Consider the following 17,939-nt stretch of genomic DNA (forward strand, 5'->3'; position numbering starts at 1 on the left):
CGAGCAGATAAAAACCCTTTACGCAGCTGTGTACAAATCATTGAAGAAGTAACTGAATATAATTTCAAACGTATTACTCAGATAAACATATTAGGCTCACCATGTTCACTCATATCCAAAGCAATGTGACATGACAAAAGAAAGTTCTTTAAAACAACAACAAAATAATATTTCTTTAAATGTAAATTCCCTGGAGAATCTGACAAGGCTGCAACATCATCTTTGACAAGAAAGAAAACAAACAACATGGAGTGACCTCTCAAATTATGAAAAAAAGCCCTTGAAAACCTGATGTACAAAATCGCAAAAAATATGACAATTTAACTCTTCATTATTGCTCAACGGTTGCACCATGTTGGGAATGTCGATCCAGTAGGGCCCCTATATGAAGCAATAAATGTATCATCACCTTTGGAGGATGGTGGGATTATTTTTTTTTCATCAAGCAGTCATAGCTTTTATCGTAACTGCACACGGTAAGAACTCTGCAGATACATTCACATGGTGGAAATGAGAGCAGGCCTGTTTTCCTGTGCATACGTCTAAAAATATTCATACCCATTTCATTTTTTCTTTACACATTTTGTCATGTTACAACCTCAAACTTCTGTGTTTTAACATGAAGTAATGTGTTACTGTAAATTGGCAAGAGAATTATACCTTTTGGTTTTATTATTTTTACAATAGGAAAATTTGTGTGAAATTCATATTCAGCCCCTGTTACTGATGCCACTTAATATAATCCAAAGCAAGAAATTGTATTAAGAAATCACCAAATTAGAAAACTGGAGACACCTGTGTAATTTAATTACTGTGCAAACTCAGCTGTAGTGTGAAGGCCTCAGTGGTTGGCCAGAGAACATTAATAAACAAACAGCATCAAGAAGAAATAGGTAACACAGCTGAAAAGTCATTAATAAAGTTTTGCCGATGTTTTATGGTGTGTTTGGTTGAAAAAAAAAACAACAACAATATAAATATCCTTACTGAAGGCTATTCCATCCATCATGTGAAAAGTATGACAACTGCAGACCTACAAAGATCTGGTCATGTAAACTGACTGGTTTGACATTATTATGAGCTCACCATTTTCACTGTAGAACATGGTGGTGGCAGCATCATCCTGTGGGGATGCTTTGCTTCTGCAGAGAAAATTGAGATGCCAATTCTAAAAAAAACTAAAAAAAATTACTCTTCTGCCTTCTTCACCACTACGTGCTACTTTGTGTTAGCTTATTACATGAAATCCCCAGAAAGTGCATCAAGGTTGGCAGGGTACCAAAATGTGAACAAGCTCAAGGTTTATTCATTTTTTAAGGCACTGTACAAGACAGGAATTTACCTTATAGAATTGTTCTCACTCTTAAAGTCTGGAAAACATCTGGAGCGTCAATGCTACTGTTGGACAAAGGTGTTCAAAAACCTGACCAGAAGTGACACCACCAGTCACAATGGATATAGAGTACAGTACCCCTATGAAGTAATGTAAAGCTGCTGGTTCTCAGACCACACACACATAATGTAAAAGCTCTCCAAACTGTGCCAAGTAAAGAAGGATGGTTACATTACCCAAAGATGAGGTCATGCTTTAGGGATCTTCTTAAAATGGCTGAAATCTGAGATTAACTGAGTAGTTTAGGACCGGGTGGGGCTGTTTACATGGCCTGTTCCTGCTGGATTTTCAGCGCTTCGGAAACCGCTCCGTGCGGGTCTCTGTGTCTCACTCTGTGTGTTTGTGTCTCTCGGTGTCTGCAGGGTCGTCCACCTCTGTTGCATCGGCAAGCGGTTTTTGTTGGTGTTTAATGTGTATCTAAATGTCTTTCTCTGTGTGCATGCCTACATGCGGGTGAAGCTGAACAAATAAAGCTAGTTTCCACTTTGATTGTGTTCACAGTGTCAAGCACTCAGTCTGTAATTAGCACACAGGCGACCATCTGTCCAAACAGCCAGCTCTGAACCATCCCTGTCCTGCTTGCTTTTGCTGCTATCACTGCAGCCATCCATCGCTAACTCTTATTTGCTCACTTCTCTCTCCATCTGTCTGTCTGCCTATATACTGTCATTTCACTGTCTCCTTGCTCCTGTATTTTATGTCTGTTTGCTGACTTTCTAACTCCATCTGTGTTTTTCCTTAAGTTCCAGTTTTCATTTTCATTTTCCATTTTTTTCTATCTTAACACAAAGAGCTACGATTCACCAACCTGATCCAGGTTCCATGTGTTTTTGGTTGTTTTTTTTTTATTTATTTTTTCATTATTAGTTTAGGAGCAGTGTGTGGGGAGGTTCATGAAATGTAATTCTGTGGCCATACAGCTGCATCCAAGCCTCACATCACCAGGTGCGGGGCAAAGCATCAGATGCAGTTGTGTAAAGCACAAGACCAGTGTTAAAATAAAAATTAATTTTATTTATAGAGCAGCAATACACAACACGTCATCTCAAGGCACTTTACAAAGTCAAATTCAATCATTTCATCCCGACAGATTGGTCAGAAAGTTTCCCATCCTCACTTCCTGTGAGTGCGTTGGGTGAGGAAGGAAGTTGACTGGCTTGAACGGGGTCATGACCTCAACTTGACCACTTTGGGATCATTTGGAGGGGAGACAGCAAGCAACTCTTTGTACAACATCAGTGTCTTATCTCACAAATGTGCATCTGGGAGAATGGTAAAAAAAAAAAAAATCCCATAGATGCAGTCCTACTCTTGTGGAAAACTTAAGCATTGAAGATGTGATCACTGCCTGGGTGCGCTGACCTCATAATAATTCCCTTTGAATTAAGGATGGATGATCACTAAAGTCCATGTTTGTAAAGGCGTATAGTAGTAGTAATATGTAATAGTAATATTATCTTTATTGTCATTGAAACATACATTGAAACATACATTACAACAAAATGTGTTTTCTGCTTTTTAACCCATCACCCTTGGGGAGCAGTGGGCTGCCGTGTGCGGCGCCCAGGGAGCGTTCTGGGGTTAAGGGTCTTGCTCAGGGACCCAGAATGCAGGCGCTGGGGATCGAACCGTGTACTTGCATCCTTCTCCGGGTGCAAGCGCGCTGCTCTAACCACCAGGCCAACACTATAGGTCAATGGTTTTGGCAGTATTGTGCACATCATCTATTTTGCTCATTCACAAAACTAACAAAGATCCAACATAGATCCTTGTTAAAAAAGAGACAAACTAGAATAAAAAGAAAAATTAAGGTGCTTCGGAAAATGTTGTCAGCAGTTCTGCTTTCCACTGTGAAAGGTAACCACCAGTCTCACTTTGCCACTTACTGTGTTCGAGCACTTTTTCCCCTTACTTGGAGCCTCTTGCACCTCAATCTAGTGAAACCTACCATCTTCTTAGCCCACTGGGCTACTCGCTTGTGCCATTAACTCCTCAGTGTTTGCATGATGCAGTGCTGTTTTGGTCAAGACCTAGCCAAGTGTCCAAGGAATAGTGTTCACGAAGCTACTCCTGTCCAATTATGCTTAGATAATGGATGTAGAGGGGTGGGGTAGAAAGTAAGTTTATGCACGGTTCAATGCTAACGCCTTGCAAGACCCTTACCCATAAAATGAAATAGCTGTCATGATTTTCAAGTTTTCACGGAGGTTTACTAGACAAAGAACAGTACTCTTTTGCTTTACGCATTGATTTACGCAAGTTAGACGCATTTCTATTTTAATTAGCACTTAAAAAAAATATGGCTTCAACACTTTCAGTAACTTATTCAAACACGTTGTATTGACCACACCTCTGTCTATAACAGAGTAACTTGGATTGAATGTATATTAATGTATATATATGGTCATACTGACCACTGAAAACAAGCTACACTAGAGCCACATTCAACAAGTTGCACTCCCAAACCTGCACGCATTCATACTTAATGTAAAATACCTTGCCCAGGGGTACATTGACATGTGGTGGGAGGAAGATGGAATAAAACCGACAACTTAATGAATCGTAAGACAAAAACTCTTCCCACTGAACCTTCATGAAACTGAAGTGAGAGTGAGTTGTTTTGAAAACCCAAAGTTAGAGAAGGAAGGACTCAAAGTAAGTGCTACTTTAGAGCAAGGCTGAAACAAATCTCAGGTTTTGCAAATTTTAAAGCCATTCAACCAAAATCCCTGCTGGGAAATTGGTTTCACATACTTGCGATGAGCTCAATAATTTTTAACACTACTGATAAAAATGTGAGCAAAACCCTTAAAATAAATGCCATTTAACAAGATGTTTTTTACCCTCAACCAGCCTTGTTTGTTATGGTTACTGTTTGTATGAAATAGTTTTTCTATCTATCTATCTATCTATCTATCTATCTATCTATCTATCTATCTATCTATCTATCTATCTATCTATCTATCTATCTATCTATCTATCTATCTATCTATCTATCTATCTATCTATCTATCTATCTATCTATCTATTTATATATATATGGGGCACGGCATGTTTTCTTGTCTTTCCCATGTAATAACTTCCTTAGTTACAACTACATCTAATTAATTAAATTCTAATTTAATCAATTTTTACTATTATTTTTACTACTAGTGATTTTGTTAAAATTATATTTCTTATTATTTTATTTCACCTGAATAAACACGAAGAAATTAAAGGCTGATATTTATAACAGTTTTAGTGTGTGGTTATGCTAAAAATAAATTTATTTTTAGGCCTTTTTACATCTTTACTAGGGGTGACAGATATAACAAGGGCTGCTATACATGGGCCGGTAGCAACGGATTGAGGGGCTGGGTCAAAACATAAAAGTTAGATGTGTATTAGGATTTGATGCAAACATGAAGTAGTGCTCATTGTGTGTGGTGTCAATAGAAAAAGTGTTACATCATGTTTAAATCCTTAGAGAAACTGAAAGTCCCAAATTACTAAATGAAGGTTACTAGAAACTCTGATCCATCAAAAAGTGCAGCACACGCAAAAATAAAAATGCTACAATACGATTAATTTTAAGATTGCAGGCTGTCAATAAATGTCCTGCTCTTGATGTCTGTCAAACAGCTTTTTCCCTGCTGAAAAGATTATTTTCAGTGTAAGGTCAGACTAGTGCAGTAAACTCGCTTATTTTTAAACCATCACAGCAAATTAAAAAGGCAGTAACAACAGTGTTACTTTGCAGTTCACCTCCATCTTTAAGAAGATGTATAATTATAATCTAGTCTTCAAATATCAAAGCTACAGCCCTGCACGATATCCACTGTAAATGTACCTTTTACCACCAAAAGACAGAACCAGAAAGTCAGTAACCAGCTGGCAAACACTGAAGAGATGCATGTTTTCCCCACTGATTAGTCGTGACAAACAAATGAATAAAAATGCTGCTATATCATTGCCCGATGTCTAAATAGACAGCTGTTTGCTATCAAGAGTGCCATTTTTACATGGTCTCTGTGTCTTTATAGTGGCTTTTAAAAAAATTTAGGCTTTAACTTGGAGTTTCACAGCAAACAAGGGACATGAAAAACCGGTGATCTAAACAATACAAGCTGATGAAACCTATTTCCTTGCAAATATCCTCACAGCTTACTTTATTACCACTTATTTACGGGAAAAAGGTTGTTTGCTCAGGAGGTAATATCATATTTCCAGGGCCTTTCAGCTGTGTACAACATAATCATTCTGTAATTGTTGTAGTAACTCATCTGGTTCCAGACTATTGTGGGCAGTGAGACATTGTGGAAGCAAGTCTAGATTTAAACACTTAAAATGTGAAATTAACCACTGCCAAAGGAAAAGGAAAAAAAAATATATATATATATCTTGGTATAATGGTGTGCTGCTGCAGAGATTAACTGCATCCTTTGTTGTTCATCACAAACGAGAAAATGGATACAAACACGCACAATCACATTCAAACACACAGTCTCCTTCACTGGGGAAATGATCCAATATGACAATATCCTTAATTCAAAGTGTTGGGGCCAAATTGTCTTAGCTGATTGTGTGTGTGTGTGTGTGAGTGTGTGTGTGTGTGTGTGTGTGTGTGCGTGTGTGTGTGTTTGCACTCCTGCGGGAGACGATCAGAGTGAAATTAGTGTAATTAAGTTGCCAGTTGCGGTGCGCTTCTGTCGAGAATTAATATTTACCGGCTGAGTGTGTGTGTGTGTGTGTGTGTGTGTGTGTGTGTGTGTGTGTGTGTGTGTGTAAAAACTGATTAGCATCTTCCCGACGAGTCACCTCACACCCTACCCCCATCAGGTGGCAAACATCGAAGCCCCCCTGGGTAATCTGCCCAGCAAATTGGATGTTTGTTTGAATCGCTATCCAGCTCAGGACACTGAGCGTGTGTTTATCTGTTCAGATGACTCAAAGTTATCCTGGTGAAATGTGTTCACCTCTGATTCATTGAAACATGCGACGTAGCTTACAAAGCCACGGTCGCTGTTCCCTCTTTGCAAACTTTTGGTGATTTTCTTCAATTATGTGACATTGTAGGGTGACTTATTCAAATTATTTTTCCCCATAGATGACTGTGTATTATAAAAAGAAGATTCAACAAACCATGTTATCCATTTCTTATGTGTTAGACACAATATGTGTTTTCGTGGCTTGTTTTGGAGCAACTGAATGAATTAGACTGTTGTCTTCAATATATTTTTTTATTTAAATAGCGCTTTTGCACACGGTTGCGTCAAAGTGTTGCAACGCAATGAATAAAAACAATCAAGAGCATAACAACAACAACAAAAAAATCCTAAAACACACACATCTCTGTAGTACAGATAAAATGGTGAAATTAATAAAAACGAACAACTTGGTGGCAAAGCAGAAAAACAATTCAATAAAACACAACAAAATAGCTTTAAAATCAAGATAGCAACCCCTTCAGTCAAATATAACTGAGTAATAGTTTATCTTTGAAAGCACCTTAAAAGTTTTTAAACTCCGAGTTTACATTGGCTTTTTCCACAATGTTGCAACATTAAATGTAAAAGCTCAATCACCTTTACTTTCAAGTTCAACTCTTGAACCATCAAGAACTAACAGGTTGTTAACCTAAATCGTCTCGGTCAGAAATAAGGTTAAAGAAACAAGATTGGACTACACACAAACAATAAAATCATTCCAGTAACCTACAGGACTCAGTCGAATGATTACTAATAATCTTTGTCCTATTTAATCGTAACTTTTTCTTGTGGCGTTTCCAAGATAATATGAGTACAATATTGATAAAACATCTAAAGTTGGGAGCTACTTGGTTGCCATGGGTACATATCCATTCATGCAAACACACATGTCGACGAATGCAAATGCCCAGCATGGCAGACACACAGTATGTAAACAGAGCCCCACACAGATTAAAGTCCAATAAACCCCAGTGGTGACCATCAGCATTTACAGACAGCGGCGTCTGAAGATTTCCAAACACTTGCAGCACAAAAAAATATCTAAAATGCTTCTCATTACGCATCTTAAAGGATTTCTCACTCAAGTGGTGAAACGCTGTGCCTCTGTCTCACATGGCTTTGCTCCTCTGTGGCGTTGTCAAAGTCCAGTGTGAGAATATAACATGAAATGTGGAAAGAAGGCATGGTGCATGTAAAATGTGCTGCTGTGGCATTTAACTCAGAGGGGGTGGCCTGGTAGCTAGAGACGTCCGTTTTAAAAGGTTGGTGTTGTGGCTTGCTGTGACAGATCAATTCAACAGGCTTCTGTGAGAAAGTTTATTAGCATTTTTCTTTAGTTTCCCCTAATATTAGACCTTTATAATGGTGCAACATAAGTGTATGCGCCCTTAAGTTGTTGGATGATTTAGGACCTTGCTAACAAAAAACCCAATGGCCGCAATAAAACACTGAATCTTATGTTATTGCTTAAAACAAATGTAAAATGAAAGAAGTAAGGATGCATGGTTTCCAATTTTACCATAGGCTTATGGTAACTTTGAGGAGCTGCACAGATCCACAGCTTATGTCGATCTGTTGGCATCACAACCATTTGCACTCCACAAACCTGGCCTTTATGGGAGAGTAGCAAGAAGAACGCCTTTGTCAAAAGAAAACCATATGAAGCTCTGTTGGTAGTGTGTCACAAGTCTTGCCCCTACATAACAAACCTATGTGAGACAATGCTTTGGTCAGATGAGGCTGAAACATAATATTTTCTCTACTAAACTCCATGTACTGGAAAACTAACACTGCACACGGCCCTGAGCACACCTTTGTAAAACACAACGGTGTTGGCATGATGCATGATGAACAGAGAAATTGGTAAAAACTGATGGGGAGGGTGTGCGCTGGTGGTACAGCGGGTAGGGCGACCTATGTGCGGAGGCCTTAGTCCTCGACGCGGTCGACGCGGTCGACGCGGTCGACGCGGGTTTGACTGCGACCCGTGGTCCTTTGCCGCATGTCTCTCCCCTTCTTCCACCCCCTTCCTGTCAGCCTTCTTTGTTGAAAAGAAAACTGTGTTTAAAAAAACTGATGGAAAGTAGCACGAAGCTAAATTTGGGAAAATCCTGGAGGAGAGCTGAACAACCCCAAACAGACAGCCGGATCAATAATCAAATGGTTTAGATCAACACATATTTATGTGTTAGAATGGCCTTGTCAGTCAAATCCAATATCGACTCTGTGGTGAGACTCTCTGTATCCAAGCTGACTGAGTTTGACCACAGACAAATGGGCAAATCCAAAAAGACTTGCAGCGGTAAAAAGAATCAAAAAAGGTGGTCCTATGAAGTTTTGACTAAATAAAAAGGGTCATGTTTATTTGTAAAAAGATATTTGAAACACAGACATCAATTTCCCTCCACTTCACAATTGGTAATTCCTTTGTTTCAGCCAATCACATGGGATCTCATTTAAAATAAACTGAGTATGAATAAGCTAAGTTGATGATTATAACATGAAAAAATGTGAAAGGGTTCAAAGGTAATGAAACCAAAGATCTTTAGAATTCTCTCGACAAAATGCATTTTTTGTATCCTGAGTGGTGTTGCATATTACTTCTATAAAAACGCTTGTAGCATAATGCAACACTGGCAGCAAGCAGATTAGGAGCTTGATCTGCATTTAACAATTTAATAACAAAAAACTTTTCTTAGCAATGAGAGTATTTAAAAGATGTTTTTCCTTTTTTTGCCCACTCTAAATAACTTTTTTACATTCCTCGGTCAAGTCATAACTAACCGGGACTCAGTTTTTGCCTACTTACAAGTGACAGATTCAACAGGCTATATTAATTTCACCCTTTTTCCGGTCACCCATGTCTTTCTTCCTTCAAACTTTCCACTTATTTTGTCCGACTTCCCAGTCTCCCTTTTCTCTCCAGTGTTTCTTGAACATTTACCTTCTCTTTCTTCTCCTTGCCCTTTTTTGCTCCCTATCCTCCTCTCTACCTTCCTTTACCTGCGCTCCACTCTGCTCTCCTAGTAATTGATAGTCCCCTGTGCAGTTATTTCATCTGAAGGGCCCTGTAAACAAAATCGTCCCTGACAGAAGCAATATGGAAATCTCAACCGGTGGAGCCACGAGTTATGGCCTACGTCATGGTGTGTGCGTGCGTTTAAGTGTGCACAAAGAGGCAAGCAGTGTGTTTCTGTCCACGGATGTCTGTTTGTGCGTAGGTGTGTGTGTCCGTACACGTCCTGCCCGTGAAAATAAAGGGTGTCCCTCAGTTCTGCGTAATAAACTCTGGTACAGCTAGTCATTAAGTGGGATGTGAGTGTGTGACTTTGTGAGTGGAATGGGGAGGGGTCAAGGCCAAATTGACATAAAATGGTCTAAATTAGCCCCACTTGTCTCCATCGATTTATGGTGGGTAAGTAAATTGCATCTGTAGCAGCGTGGAGAGGAAGCAGGAAGGGGCGCGAGGTTTCTCTGTAATGGATCTTTGTTCACGTAAATGGTGACAGAAACTGTGCGGGAGGCACCCGGAGTACAAGCTGTCATCATGGCAGCAACATCCACATCAAGCCATTGGCAGGTTTTGTACACACATTATATAGAAAGGTTAGGAGCACTGTTAAATATTAAATCCTTGTTTTCATAAGAGTTTCTGTGGCAAGTTGGGCTGTGGAGGAGCTTTTTGACAAGTTTGCCTTCAAATTGTTCAGAAAAGGCAGAAAACTTTTAAGCTGTTTTTTTTCTGGGCATGGTGGCGTAAAAGTTATGCATGAAACTGATGGAAAATATATTTGGGCAATTTAATCTCAAAAGTGTGTACATCTAAAATGAATAGCAAGGAATGCATTTCCTGTGAAAATGCTATTTAAATATTATGAGCTGAAGGGGTGAGGTCTAATTAGCTGAAAAGGTTGAATAGAAACAGACATGGTAAATGGCTTGTACTTGTATATCGCTTTAACTAGTTCGACGACCCCAAAGCGTCTGACTGAAGACAGTCAGACGCTGGTAAGAATGGATGACTATGGTGGTCTCTAATGTTCTTCAGTTTATGAAGAATCCTTCTTTGTACATTCATCTCCAGAGGTTTCAGAATTTTCTCCAGCACTGAGCTGGTGTATTTTTTTTATCAGCTAATTTAGATGTTTTTAAGTCACTGCTCTGATGCTGCAACCTCAACAGATGATGGCAAGGAGATTGCTCTCTCCCTAACTGCCTAATAGAAGAAATGTATCTTGCTGCAACACTGAGCAACCAAAGCTTCTTCAAGAAGTACAGTCTGCTCTCCCCTCCACTTTTGGAGACTTTGCATTTCCAGAATAAGTCCAGGTGAACACTGAGGTTTTTATAATTGCTCCATCAGCTCCAACTCTTTGTCCATGATGGAAATACTGTTTTGCCTGTTGCTGTTTCTCTTGAAATCTACAGTAATCTCCTTTTTTTTGATTCACATTCAAATTAAAGATGATTGTCCCACACCGTCCACTAAGGTGACCAACAAGCTATCTATACTCAACCTCTTGTCCATCTCTGATATACCTGATGAGTGTGGAATCATCAAAATATTTCTGCAAATGACAGAAGTCTGTCTTGTACTGGAAGTCTGGGCTGGACGGAGTGAAAGGTAATGCTGAGAGTGCAGTCCCCTGAGGTGCTTCTGTGCCGCTGAACACCTGGTTAGACACAGAACCCTTCAGTGTCACAAACTCGGATCTGTTTCCCAGGTAGTCATGGATCCAGGCTGGAGCCTCCAACTATGCCTTCAGACGTTTCTGCAAATCAGGCTAATTTGTGTTGACTGCACTGGAGAAATAAAAATCCTCCCAGTGCTCCCTACTTCATCCAGATAACAGTGGCTTTGTTGAAGGAGGTATTTTATGTCGTCTTCAACTCCAACTCCCTGGGGATAAGCAAACTAAAAGGGGTCCTGAGATGTGCTTGTTTGCTTACTCAGGTGGGGCAACAGCAGTCTAGTGCCTTCATGACATCAGGGCTACAGGTCTACAGTCACTGAGGACGGATGGGTACGTTTTTCTTTGGTGCCAGAACCAGCCAGGATGTTCTCCACAGTACTGGGACATTCTCCTGGATCAGACTGAGGTAGATGATGTGCTTCAGAATCCCACAGAACCTTTCCTCACAGGGCTTCATGAGGAATCTGTACAATCCTTCTACTCTGTCCAGACTTCCATCAAATTGATCCTAATACTTGAAGCCTTGTATATTCTTCATCCATGAACACGCATATCTTAGATTGTTCTGCTGAAGGGTGCCCTCCAGCTTTTCCAATACAACTCTTTGTGGTCTCTAATCTTGACTTTAAACTTCTTGTGTATACTGAATCATTATCTGCTTTCCTCCCTGAAGACTTTTTCTGTTCCTTCAGGCCACTGGTGATCCAGGGTTTGCTATTTGGGAAGCATCTTGCTGTTCCGATGCGGATGGTGTAATCCAAACAGAAATTCATACAGTCAGTCACACTTATCCATAGCTTGGCTTCTTCATGTGGCTGGCACAATGTATTCCAGTCCCTAACCCCAAAACAATCCTGAAGAGCTTTTTTAAGTGTCCTGTGACCATATCCTTACATTCCTTGCTTACATTTCTAACAGAGAAGAAAAAAGATTATGATCAAGATGTTTTTCCTCTTTAGATAAAAGGTTCTTGCTTCTGAGGCATGAAGTTCAAACACCATAAGAAACCTTTTTTAAGTTTGTTTACTTTTCAAAAAATTTGGCAATATATGGAAAATGGCTTGTATTTGAATAGCGCTTTAACAAGTCTGATGACCCCAAAGCGCTTTACACTACAGTCATTCACACCCTGATGGTGGTGAGCTATGTTAGTAGCCACAGCTGCCCTGAGGGAGACTGACAGAGATGAGGCTGCCATACATCGGCGCCACCGGGTTTTCTGATCACCGCCAGCAGGTAATTCAGATGAAGTATCTTGCCCAAGGACACAACGGACACAAGTATCTTGCCAATTGCCAGACGAAATAAATAAAGGAGTAAATAAAGGAACTCATTAAGCAATAGAGTGGTTCATTTAAAGAAAAAAATGGTAAATATGTTAAAAAAGGTGGAACACATGGTAATAGCCAAATGTCTTGTAAGCAGTTTCAATTTTAACTGGTGTTTCTACCTCAAAGTTTCAAGTTATTGTGTTTCAAAAAGTGGACGGATGTCTGAATGGTTGATTTCAGAAATAAATGTCATGCAAAGAACTGAAAAATTCTACGCAACTTAAGAACACAACAGTGGTTGCTTTAGGATTAAATTTGAGCAGGCATTGATTTCCCGGTTGTATGCAATATTTATGGGACAAGCAAAGAATATGTACCTGTTTATTAGGGGAGAAAAGGACATAGGTAATAGGACTGCCCCTACCAAAAAAGAACCCAAAGGATTCTGCAGGTGTCTCTCTATTAACAACACCCTGTAGAACTGTACTGCACTTCAATATAATGCCCCTGTTGCAACACAAGGTTGTCAGACAGACAGGGATTCCACAGACACAGTCTTCAGCTTCACCCTCTGTGTCTGGATGGATGCCTCCCTTCAATCGACTGCATGAGCATTCATCGCCGCATGTAGTGAATTTACATAGCCCAAGCCATTGAAACTAATGGGTGTCTGACCTCAGCAGTGTTATGAGTGTAATGGAGGGGAAAAACGTCCTTACTCGCCAGGCGCAGGCTGAAGTTAACAAGCCTTTCCTCTCTGTAACATCTTTAATAACACTGACTCCAGAGAAACACGAATATGAGGTTGTCACATTTTTTTTAAATTTTTGTTTTTAAATGTGTAGATTGCATTCTGAGTTTTAAATCATTAAATTTGTCTAGCAGATAGTGATCTACATTGAGCTAACATGTCACAAAAAACACAAAAACTTTGGAACAACGCTTAACAAGGAATAAGCAAAGGATTTATTAGACATGGACCAGTTAAGGAAGTCCTCAAAGAAGCCATAATAGGTCCTTCCTAACGTGTTAGCTTGTTGCAAATCCCATTGTGAATTCAAGTGTGTCACCTTGAGAAAATCTGAGAATCTGAGAAAATGTACTATGTTTTTATATTTTTGCAAAAAATGTTAAATGATTGATTTTTTTTATGAATAACTATTTCATTTCTCGTTCCCTGAAATTTGCAAGGAGGTGCTGCCTGCTGAACATTTACGGAAGAGTTACTACTGCAAATCACGCACCACAATCTGCACTGGCTTTTGACTCATCTGCATTACTGACACATAAATGAATCTTAATCTGCATCGGCGTCCCATCTGTCTGCACCCCAGCAGTTCAAAAGACCCCCTAGGGCTAATGGAGCAAAATGAAATAAAGCATTACCTGAAGCCTCTGTTCATTTATGTCAACCACCTTAAATATGTCTGTAAGCTTTAAAGGGATCCCATCAGACCAGCCGTGCCTTCTTCATGCTGGATAAAAGGGTTCTGTTGATTCAACTAACAGCCACAATCATGCTCTGTGTTCAAATTTTGGGATGAATTTAAATACTTATATTAAATTCTTTATACTTTAGATTTAAAAAGTGTGAGGTTATGTAGGTAATTTTGAAATAGCCGTGCTTAGAAATATATGAAAAGCATCCCTACAAAAACTGCACAAATATGCTAACGTATGTTTAAGGTTATTTAAAAAAAAGATTATTCTGTTGTCGTACAATGTCTAATAAATGTACACTTATGTGAAGGGTGTGGAAACTGTATTGGGGATTATGCCAGGGTGAGGGCTGCACAGTGGAGCAGAGGTGGATGGACAGACAGGGGATGATTCTGTCTGGCGTTAATGTGGATGCTGCTCCGGTTTATCATGGTGAGGAAAATAGCAAAAACAGCAAGTAGGGCTCTTGAATTAGAGGTCCCTCTACAACTCTTTCTCACTTGAGACACATCAAGTCAACTGAAATGTGGTTCCTCAATAAGGTGGCGGCGTTCTCCCCTGGAGCTAGGTGCACAGCCACTGCCTCTTTGCATTAAGAGGAATCAGATGAGTTGTTCAAGCCTTTTATCGGGATTCTTCCTTTGGGAGGTTTTCCATTTGGAGGAGGCTGACCCGGAGCTTGCTAGAGGGATTATATATTCCTTCTGGTTTGGGAATGCTTTGGGACTGCCCTGGGTGAGCTGGAGAGTATTGCAAGGGAGGGGGTTGTCAGGGTTTCTCTGCGGCACCTGTTAGCCCCCCAGCCGGATCTCAGATGTGTTGACTAGCTCTTGCTCTTGCAGGTCAAGCAGGTTGAACTGGCTTTCAAATCCTATAAATAGATCGTTCCCCCATCTTTCAAGAGCATTTTTGCCTGTTTTTTTTTGGTTTTGTTTTTTTTATTTTAATGGTCTTACTTACAAATGTTTTTTAATGTATAGACAAACTAAACAAAATAGAGAATAAACAAGCAGGTATATTTATTATATGAAACTCTAATGAGCCATCAACAAATTGTTGAAATTTAATACATACATAGCGGCACTAAATACAACACAACACATGATCAAAAGTTACCTCTGTAAAGAATTATAAAAGGAAAGGTGGTTTGTTATCGTGTACATAAATATGGACCATTTTTTCAAGTCTATACACATATGGATTTTTATTTTCTAACACACTTATCCCTATTTGGGGTAATAGTCTGACTGCAACAAGCAATACCTGCAATGCAAAAATTGTGAGGGGTGGTGATAAAGTTGGTAAATTCAACACCACAAACTTAAATAAGCACCTCCTAAAGCCCCATGCTAAAGCGCACGTGGACATTTTTTGCAACAACGTTTATGTCAGGCCTGAAGCTTTCGGTCACATGACAAGTTATACGGTTGGTTCATTCAACAGTAGTATCGGATCGTATCGGTCGATAAGCTCGGCCCAGGTATCGGTATTGTATCAGATTGGAAAAAACTGGATCAGTGCCTCTCTATTGAAGATGGATTAGCCAGACCTAATAATATGGACTATGTAATGCTCAGACCCATACAATATTAAGGAATTATGAAAGTGTTTGTCAGCCTACATGAGGAGTAAAAACTGTAAGAAAAAGTAATTGTCTCAGTTGAACCTCTTGTGTTCAGAGGGGTTGTGTTCAGAACTGCAGGCATGCCACTCCATCCTCTCCAGTCCAAAATTATGGAGGCAGTCTCTGACTAACCCCACTTTGTCAAAAGTGTTGATATCTTGGTGGTTAGAGTTTGGTCCCTAAGGGTGGAAATATGGGAAGTTAAAAAAAAGCGATGTAATTTATGTGGTGAGTATTTGGAAAATGGTTGCTATTATTCTCCTCTTCGGTGTCTTTAAATTAAATATGGATGTTGGTGTTGAAACCTAATTTCAGGATGAATATGAGCCATATGTCATGCCTCACACAGTTATTGATTCCTGTACACACACACACACACACACACACACACACACACACACACACACACACACACACACACACACACACACACACACACGCACACACAGTGTGACTTACTCTGCTTGTCAGACGTCTTCCCATGCGAGTCAATAAACTGACAACACTTACTGTGGTTGTTATATGTTCTGTAGGATTTAGTTGTATAAAGTCACCAAAACAAAAGGAACAAGGAAAAACCTCAGAGTCACCCTTACACATTTGCCGAGAAGAACCTTTCCCCACATCAACAGAGGACAAACATCCACAAGCATGCAAACAGACATGTGGAAGCTCACATGGGTGCACACTTTAGGCCTGAACAGTTCTATCCACCAGTTTTAATTGGATTCTAATGTATTCCGTTTGCTCCAGTGGGCAAATAGATGTCAACGGTGCTCTGACTGAAGAGAGAGCAAAAGAGAAGAATGCTGGGGAGAGAGAGAGAGAGAGAGAGAGAGAGAGAGAGAGAGAGAGAGAGAGAGAGAGAGAGAGAGAGAGAGAGAGAGAGAATCGGAAGTAAATGGGAAGGTTCTTCAGTTGCACTCATCTTTTCCCACCCGGTGAGTGGAATCTATCGTCCGAACAAGCTGTCGACAGAATTTCTACAAGAGCCATTGACCTGAGAGAGAGGAGCACTATCAGAGTCTCTGCCACTTCTCAGTGTGTCTTTCTCAGCTCTTGAATAACAGGATGGAGGTTGCATGTGCTCCAGCAAGCGTCCTACTTTAATGTACTACAAACAAAATGATTTTCACACCACATTAGCATCTGGCAGATACAAAATGAGTGCTGCCTTCCCCCTGCCCTTCTAACATCTTTAAATGAATACATCATGTCTAAAATGGAGCAGCTTGATAAAGTTCTCTGTAAGTGAAACTGTTACGGCTATTGTCGGAAAAAAAAAGAGGAGCACCTAAAATATCTTGTTGATTAGGGATTTTGGATGGAGACTGAAATGGAGGGTCGGGTTAGCAGCTTTTCTAACGCAGACACTGCTCTGTTACACTGAAGAAACAGTTGAACCAAAAAAAAAAACAACCTCTCAGTTCATTGGTTCCACTAAGTTCTGACCCTGATCTGTGGTCATGAGATATGCATCATGATTAAAAAAAACAAGATCCTGGACACAAGTGGCTCAATTTACCTTCCTTGGTGAACACTGTTGGATTTAGACAAGGGTTGAAGTGCTCAGCGATGTGGGGAAAGTCTCCACACTGAAAAAGAGTCAGTTGTGATGTTTAAATTTTCTTGCAAGAACACCATCTGGACATCTTTTCTTTGGAGGTTTTCTGGGCATGTGTAAGGAGACCCGGAGGCACACCTGGAACCCACTAGAGAGATTAAGTTTCCCTTCCTGCTGTTGGATCCCCTGAAGTGATGTCTGGATTTCCCTCCTGGATCTTTTTTTTTCAGTTAACCGAAGGATTAATGCAATATTTCTGTGAAGGAATTACTTTAAGTGTGGGCATCATTTGGGCTCGTAGATAAAGAAGCACTGATCAGAACTATGCGGCCAATTTCCATTCTCCAGTTTTTGTGAAGCTTTGATCTGATGATGCAAGTTTTAGCCTAATCTAATTCCTCGTTAAAAACTGCATTTTTAGAAACTATAGGAACAACATTCAGCATATTTTTTTTTCTAGACTTTGCCAAAAGTTAATTTCATTATGAGCAGAGGTGACGTCTAAGGGTGAGAGAGCAGTCGCTGTAACATAATTTTACTAGTTGACATTTTAAGAGTTTCACCATGCTGTGTTAGAAACATTCAACACAATAACGCTGTAGAGTAACACAGTTATTGTGTTGAATAATTTTAACAGCAGTTGTATTAATTGTTAGCACAGCGATTGTGTTGAAAAGAACCAAAATGAGTTTTCCTTTTATGGGCACATTATGGTGTTATGGTTTTTACTCAGTTTGTGTTAATATAAACACATCAATGTTACGAGTGTAGTCAGGGACGATTTTGAAATCTGTCTGATTCCTCTGTGCATCTTCACTTAAAAAATGATAAACCCCCAACAAGATGGTGGTGCTGGACTTTGTGGTTTAAGCTCCTCAGTGACAACATTTATTTGCTTTGCTTTTGTGTTGAAATGCGTTAGGCTTCTTGCTGCCTAAGGGATTACATGAATAAACAAATAAAAATAAATAAATAAATAAACAGCG

Source organism: Fundulus heteroclitus, chromosome 12, assembly GCF_011125445.2.
Source record: "Fundulus heteroclitus isolate FHET01 chromosome 12, MU-UCD_Fhet_4.1, whole genome shotgun sequence".
In the NCBI taxonomy this organism is placed as follows: Eukaryota; Metazoa; Chordata; class Actinopteri; order Cyprinodontiformes; family Fundulidae; genus Fundulus; species Fundulus heteroclitus.